This window comes from Pecten maximus, unplaced genomic scaffold (assembly GCF_902652985.1).
Source record: "Pecten maximus unplaced genomic scaffold, xPecMax1.1, whole genome shotgun sequence".
Lineage (NCBI taxonomy): Eukaryota > Metazoa > Mollusca > Bivalvia > Pectinida > Pectinidae > Pecten > Pecten maximus.
In genome coordinates this window covers 46,289-55,014 of record NW_022983086.1, presented here as the reverse complement: position 1 = coordinate 55,014, position 8,726 = coordinate 46,289, and the positions used below count along the sequence as shown (strand labels likewise).

At 37.4% G+C, this 8,726-nt stretch overlaps 1 long non-coding RNA gene across 1 annotated transcript; it reads left to right on the top strand.

Annotated features, from left to right (window-relative positions):
- Positions 1-6,439: 6,439 nt before the first annotated feature.
- Positions 6,440-7,190, top strand: LOC117321426. Its single transcript, XR_004531364.1, has 3 exons — positions 6,440-6,478; positions 6,697-6,807; positions 7,155-7,190. It is a non-coding gene; the product is annotated as an uncharacterized LOC117321426 (long non-coding RNA).
- The last annotated feature ends 1,536 nt before the right edge of the window (positions 7,191-8,726 follow it).

Here is an 8,726-nt window from a genome sequence, read left to right as displayed (position 1 = left end):
CGCAGGAATTCATCAAATGACAGGCCGCAGGCAAGTGTTTTTATTATCTAATCACATCCTTAAACTTAGTCCTGACCCAGGAATTTTTCAAAATAGTTTCCGTAAAAAATATTAGTTTCAACTGTATAGCCATGATCTGTTTACTATCATAGACAATTAAACGATTACAATGAACTGTAAACATTTACTTGTCATGTGATGATTTGCTTACCTGTTCACACGGAGACCACCGAAAGAAGTACAAGAGAATGAAACCGGGTGATCCGGAGGAGTGAGCGTATTCCGGTTCATCAACGACACCCGCCATGTAAATCTCGGCGACCATAAACGTTGCTGACAGTCTTCATAAACCTGTATCTCGAATCCTTCTGCCGTAAATATATTCGAAACCAATGTCAATCTTGATATTCAGAGCAAGCCCTGAGGCAACAAATCAATTGTGAACATTATGTAAACATCATAAGTTGAAGACGAAACGGATAGTTTACCATCGAAAAATCAAAATCGTCATGTTTATCTTAGTTTAAGTTCAGATCGAAGTAAGTGGCTGATGAAGAAGAGTCTGCTGTATCCTTGAGTCAAGCATGAAGAGTCAAGATGATACGAATTGTTTAAGTCCATCAAATATCGCAGCAAAATACATTTTAGGTTTATCTACATTTGTGTCAAGAAATGGGGATCACAAAAATAATTTAAAAATATAGTATTCACTTATGCGAAAAAACTTACTTTTGCTGGGACGTTGTTTGGAAAACTTCTTTCAAAAGTGTCGTGACGATAGTGGAATATGACATTGAAGACAAGAGGAATCGTGTCATCATCATCACTGTATTTCGTGTCGTTGTTTCGTTCTGTTGAATCAACTTCCGAAAAAGCTTCTGCTACTCTATCCTTACGACAAGAAGGTCTAGTCAACGGTTCAAGGTCACCTGACGAGGAGTCGTTGTCTGTCACGATCTCGATTTCCGATCTTTGACATAATAGGACGTTAAACATAATAAACCAAACTAACATCTAAGGTCATTTAAGGACGGCCTCCCGTGCGTGCGACATGCATGCTTTGACAACTATTGATCCATCAGGATAGACCAACAGGACACTGGTATGATCTTTGAACTGAAGCTAAAATCCTCTGTGTTGAAGGCAAAACTTTTCAAACGCTGCTACATTGATTTCCTCTGCTGAATACGATGTTTTAAGAAATGGGCCATCCACTACATAATCTCCAAATCGTGACAGGCTTGTGACACTTATTCTAGAAAACCGTCCATTTTTGAAATGACCATGTCCAACTCTAATCTACAAGAACGATAAATAAAATTGATAGTTTTATAGAACATCACAATATCCATTAAGCGGGACCAAACATAAATGTATAACTGAATATGTAGAAAATGCAAAACGAAAATATGAGATATGAGATACTCAAAGCGTTAACAAGTCCATAATATGAACAGAAATTGGAGTAAATTATCAATGTTCAGCCAGGCTAAACAGAACTCAACCCCAAATCCCAACCAAGCCCACGCCCATCTATACCTGGAATCAACTACTCCTTTATGAAAGCTTTGATAACCATCACTGAAAGATATTGCCAGTAAAAAATCTTGTAATTCTGTTCAACAGTTAAGAAAGGGAGCGTACATTTGTTAACAGTTGGACAGACGGATGGACTGATGACATAGTAATATTGATATTCATCAAAACAATACGTACTGATCATGAAGTTGTCGGGCTTTCGTTTTGTTTTGGTCTTGAAGTTGCAGGGTTATTCCGAAGCAGAGTAGAATTGCTTGTAGGTGCCCTATGACTGCTTGAAGATGACCTTTGACCAAGTTGTCTTCTATAGCTTTCAAATATGCCAAATCTCGAGTTAGGTTGTGCTACAATATATTAATACCTTTCAAATTCATACACATTTCTCAACTACAGGCAAGGTCATATTGGCACAAGCGCCTAGTTTAACCATGACATAAATAGTTCTAAACCATGAATTCGCGAGAGCAATAGTTCATTGTAATTGGGCAACAAAATGAAAACAGAACAGCTAAGCTAATACTAAGATGCTTTATAAGTAATGTTTTTAAGTCATTTGAAACATTAGGGAGAAAGTGTTGCAAATGAATGAAGACTTAATTAATTAATCAAATCAAAAGAAATATATGAAGACTTAATTTTTCAATCAAATAAAACAAAATAGATAAGTTATTTTATCATTAAGGATGATTGAAGTTTTGAATACCTATAATTATTGCTATGTTGCGAAAGAGGAAGATATAAAAGTGTTTAAGTTTAAATAGCTGGATTTATTGTATAATACCTGTGTGAGGGGCGCAGTGTATTTTTGCATTGACACGAATGCTATTTGATGAGGGACTGCCAAGTTCAGTTTTCAACAGACCGACTTCACCGATTCATAGGCCCTCGTATAAGAGCTGGCTAAATAGAAACCAAAAGAAACTAAGGACAATTATGTTTTAAAACATTAACAACAAAAACATCTCTCGCCCTTTTAACAGCATAACAGTGAAAGTTAACATTACCCTGGTTTACACCTTTAGCCTATTTGACCCTTGATCACCTGATGAAAGATCAACAAGGTCCTATAGCTAGACGATTCAGGTATAAGTAACGACTTCCATCACGATATATTTGACTAGCGGCAAACGTAAGACAAGGTCAAGTCCGCTGTCCCCGAAATAATTGAAAACAAACGTCCAGATCTTGGTTCGTTTACAACTGGCAGTCGTGATTGTGATATCGATGCATCTTTAATATTTTTATTTGTCGGGCAGAGTTACTGCCCTTGCTACAGAACTCTTTACTGTTCGAAAACATATACGTTTGGCATGCAGCATGGTGAGGTTAAATAAACTGCTGCAATCTGCGGCCTACCACAATGTAAGTTTTTATTGTTGACAAACTGAAATTTAATCCATATCTCGAATCATTTTAGTTCACATATCTGTCCATTTATAGAGAAATAGTTTAATATGTTTTGTTTTGTTTGTTGTAGCCTTTTACCGCATCGCACTCGCCCACACTCGTACGCTCGATTGTTATTCATATTCATTTGGAAATACAAGTCACTGTGTTGAGATGATGAGTTGGTTATACTTTCTGTCGGAATATCAGCCCCGGTATGTGGGACAGAACAGTGATCATGTATCTACCCACGTATCTTCACCTACATGTACCCAGAATGAACTCCATCCTATTCTCTCGCCTGAACATATGCAGACGTTCGCGCAGCTATAGCCTCTATGGTATCTGCTGCGATAACTCAATCCATTGAGCCCCGAATTCACAGTACTGTAAATGCTGCCATTCGAAACAACCAAAGATTACATACTATTATCAATGAGCAGGTAAATATATCTGTAGCGCCCCTGACTGATGTAGGCTAATCGCAATCATTGGAGATAAACAAGTTGAAATCGGAGATAAACTATATTCGATTGTCCTCTGGGGGGAGCGCCTCAACACTCTTTCGCAAAGCCAAATATATTCATGCCGTGTGGACCATGGATGATCGCTTTTTTTTTTTTTTACAACTTATTGAATTTTCTGAAAAGATCCTGATTAAATCCGGGGCATGTGTGATTGCACTTAAAACCCAGTTTCTCTGATCCCTGATGATTTCTGGCCTTCAACCCTTGATCTGACTTATAGCATAGCAGCTCACTGCGGTCCTCCAGACATCGATCGAACCATCTCTACAATTGTACTTGTATATAAATTTAGATACGAGTGTCAGTTTGGTTTGGTTTATTTTGTTTAACGTCCTATTAACATCTAAGGTCATTTAAGGACGGCCTCCCGTGCGTGCGACATGCATGCGTGTGGTGAGTGCGCAAGTGTATTTTGGGAGGCTGCGGTATGTTCGTGTTAAGTCTCCTTGTGATAGGCCGGAACTTTGGTTTATTATGTTTAACGTCCTATTAACATCTAAGGTCATTTAAGGACGGCCTCCCGTGCGTGCGACATGCATGCTTGTGGTGAGTGCGTATGTGTGTTTTAGGAGGCTGTGGTATGTTCGTGTTAAGTGGCCATGTGATAATCCGGAACCTTTGCCGATTTATAGTATATAGTAAAACAAGACTACTCCGTACACAGCATTTATCACCCCATGGGTTTTTTATGAATGGCTTTGAATCCCCTACGGTCTATCTGAAGTTCCATGTGCCTTCCAGGTGTTTATTGAAGTGACGCTGTCTGATTTAAAGATAAAATTTGCCTTCCCTATCTAAATCTCTTGGTATTTAGTAGAACTTTTGAAGATCCTTTACAGGATGTAAGAAAAGCTCTTCCATCGCTTGAAGGAATTTGGAGTAAAACTGAAGCCGTCAAAGTGTAGCGTGTTCCAGAAGGAGGTTCGCTTCTTTGGAAAACTGGTTTCAGAGAAGGGCTGTCGGATGGATCCGAAGAACTTGGAGGCCCTACAACAGTACGTGAGGTAAGACAACTCTTAGGACTCCTTGTTTACTATAGAAACTATATCCCAAACTTTAGTCGTAGGGCAAGTTGTCTGTTTGAACTCAAGGAGGATGAAGAGTCCAAGATTGAGAAGAAATCTGAGAGGTTCAGGCAAGCGGTCTAAACACAGTAATTCACGGCAGTCGGTAACGTGGACAGATGCTCATCAGAAGGTCTCAGAAGAGTTGATTGAGGTTCTTACCACCCCCAGTGTAATGGCTTTTCCTGATTTTGAAAAGCCGTTTATCTTGCACACAGATGCGTTGCAAGACGTCTTAGGAGCAGTATTGTACCAAAGGAGAGATGACGGACATCGTGCAGTCATTGCGTACGGTTCGGGAACATTGACACCAGTAGAAAAGAATTATCACCTCTATAGTGGAAAAGCTGGAGATTTTAGCAATCAAATGGGCGATAACCGACCGTTTCCGAGACTTCCTTTACTATTCCCCAGGATTTAAGATATACACGAGACAATAATCCCCTCACGTATATATTGACATCTGCGAAACTTGACGCAACCAGACAACGGTGGGTGGCAGAGTAGCAGATTTCACTTTCAAGATTCACAACTGACCAGGGCGATTTGGTTTGGTTTGGTTTATTTTGTTTAACGTCCTATTAACAGCTAAGGTCATTTAAGGACGGCCTCCCGTGCGTGCGACATGAATGCGTGTGGTGAGTGCGTATGTGTTTTGGGAGGCTGCGGTATGTTCGTGTTAAGTCTCCTTGTGATAGTAGCGATGCCAAACGTCACCAGGTGGCGCTGGCAACCCTATTTTTAGAAATGGTTGTTTCCCGACCTCACATAAGGTACCCTCGCATTACGTCGATTTGATATATGAAAAAGCCAAAGAAGTTCGAAAGTCAGTGCTGTTTTTATTAGGAAACTCCTTACTGATGACGTATTTCACACTTTCTTCGCTGGAACAGAACAGAAAGTAGGTTTACGATACGATTGAAATATTCAAGCGCATGCGATTACCACAAATCCCCCGAATACGCTATAAATTCCCATCTTCCTTAATAATTTGATATGTTTTTAAACAAAATTAAGCTTTTATTATAACCAAGAACATCGTAAAACTTAGGAATAAGGTGTTTGAAGCGACTTGGGTGAGTTCAAGTTCGATAACTCTTGCGGCACAGATTTCGCGCGGAACTGTCAAACTACGCAGTAGGCTACAGCCTGCTATACATCTAATAAACCGTCCAATAGCATAGAAAACAAAAAGATACTACTGTCCTCTCTGAAATAATTGATGCAGATTTCTTTAGTTTTGGAATTACTTTTAAATTTTAAATCAAGTGATAAAACTAAAAGATATAATTCAACCTTCTAAAAGTTCTATTATAATGTTATTAATCAATGTTGAATTTGAATGAGTGAAAATTATTACTGATAGTGATAATAATATATAAATTATAAATGATATAGCACATTTTCTAAAGTATTTTATATTAATCATGAATAATTATAGCACTTCTACTATATTAGTATAATAATTAAGCTGTGACTGTGCAATAGCCTAGTTATGAATCATATGTAAACACAGTCACTGTAACTATTGAAATTTTTATTAACATTCTGCACAAAATTCAAAGTTCACAAACTTGTGTTTTGATAATTTGAATTGATATACAAATCAACCCATAAGTAAATGTAGATTGTAGGATAAACATTTCTTCTCAATTACATGGAGTAAATGATTATTATCAATTAATCATGATAATTATATTATATACTTTATATTTACTCCTTAATTTATAATTGGCAAGGTATTAATTATCAAATACATAAATATGGGGCCGTTACAATGTGTTTTCATGTTGTATTTGAAATAATATTTATGGTAATATCCTAAAAAAATATCTGTTGTACAAATGACTTTTTTGAGGATATTGTTTCAAATAAAAAACAATTGCTAAATCAATAGTGGATGAATACTCCCAGGACTTGTTCGGAGATCAAGAGGAAGCTGGACCAAGCTCACAGACAGAGGTAATAATACTAGCAATTTAACATATAAAATTTCAGTATATACCAATGAGTAAATATATGTTTCATAAGCTCATAAATATATTGAACAAAAAAATTATCTGTATAAGATGAGACAAGTACATGGACGTAAATCTGAACATTTCAAAATTAAACCCTGAAGCAAAAATCTTGTGTGAACACCAACCATGTCCAATATTGTTTTTTTTTCATATGTACAGGTTATTCCAGTAGAAAGTGATTCAGACTCCACCCAACCACCAGACAGTGGAGAGTACGAGTCATATTATGAGTGGGAGCCTGTAACCCCACCAACCCCACCAAGGAAAAAAGTAAGAAAACCATCTTACAGTAATCAGTCGTCAATTTATTTTCAAGAGTTCTTTAAATTCATTTGTTTTGTAAAAATCACAGGTCCCATTACGTTCAATTTAAGTAATGTACTTTCAGACATTTTAGGAGTCCAATGAAAAGTACTGGATGTGTTTATTGAATTATCACTGAATTAAAATCTTGGATTAACTGTATTCCTATTTGCATTAATATAATTGTTGTCATAGTTACTGACATCCAGAATATAATTGAAATCCAATAAAGTGAGACTAATTAATTATGAGTCTGATGTCATGACATCCAGTTGATTAATTTAACATTCCTTTTTTTTTTACTTTTCGAACAGGCTAGATCTTCACATACAGAAGTGCCAGCGGAAACCTTCTCTGAAGATCCTAGCCAGAGTCACCTGCGTCGAAAGGCCAAAAAAGGCAAGTCAATCCTAACCCAAACTGTATTGACAGGTCCTGTTTTTACATCTTCCGACTCATTGATATATGGACCACTAACATCATACCACTCCTGTACGAAAATAGAACACAGAGAAAAATCAACACAAACTGTTGTTTTCGGTCCAGTTGTTATTAAGTCCAAAAACATTTATATTGATTAATTATTTTAATTATTCATCATGGCATTCTGCAAAGATCTTGGATTTGAACTACAACTAGTATTTTCGGACTCTAAACCATCTGCTACACACCTAACTGTTGGCAGTGTCCTGGAAATCTTCAGCTTTGGAAAATCCAAAAAAATGGAATATAAAAGTATTGTTGAATGTATTGGACAAATTGTGGCTATTAGAGATGTTAACATTCAAGCATGTATTTCAAAAATTCACCGTGCTGCCAGTTCTGACAAAAAGAAAAGGGGAAAGCTGAAAGAAGAATTTAGAAATGAAACATTCATAGTGCCAACAGAGTCCACATCAGCCTCCACCATAGCTTCTACTTCTGGCTGTACCTTAGTCTCTCTACAAATGCCTAGTACAGCAACACTAACAACAGAAACAAAGGAGAAAAAAGTTAACATCTTACAGACACAGTTGAAAGAAAGAAGACTCAAAGTGCAGGAGTTAGCACAATCAAATAAATTATTGAAAAGAAAGTTAGGTAGAAGAGAGTCCAAGGAATGCAGAGAAAGTTTCCAAAGGAAGGTGGAGAAGGAGACAGCGGTTGCTCTGAAAAGTGTGAAGACTGTTCAAAAAGAGCTCAAGGTTAAAACAGCCCTTCTTACGAAACCCAACACCAGAAGTAAGAACAATTATTCTTCTCTGATCAACGCAAATCGAAAATTGAAATCATTGGAACACAGAGTAAAGAGTTTGGAAAATGACAAGGAAAAATTAGATGCAATTTTGCGAAAGACAGAGGAAGAAAAGAAAACCATATGCGACAGAAACAAGATTGCCTTAAAAGAAAACAAAGACTTGCATATCTCCAATGATTACATGCAAGGTTTGTTACTGGATGAATGTGACCTTCATGTGTATGATTATCAATCTAACACTTTTACTCCTGAATTAGTTGAATGTGCGATGAACTTAACCAATTTAAAAGTGGCTACGCACAATGTTGGACCTGTTATCAGAGAAGTCTCTTCATTATGTGGGAAGATACCCAACCGTCTCCCATCTCGCACAACTGTAGATAATATGGTTGACAGAAAAGTTTCCCTGTCACAAAAGCAACTTGGAACTGTTCTTTCTGCAAAAGAAGAAACAACATTATTAGCTCACCTGGACCAAAGGTCCGGTGAGCTTATGCCATGGTGCAGCGTCCGTCGTCCGTCGTCCGGCGTCCGTCCGTCAACATTTGCTTCAAATCGCTACTAGTCAAAAAGTTCTTATTGGATTTTGACCAAATTTGGTCAGAAACATCCTTGGCAGAAGGGGATCAGATTTTGCATAAATGGTGAC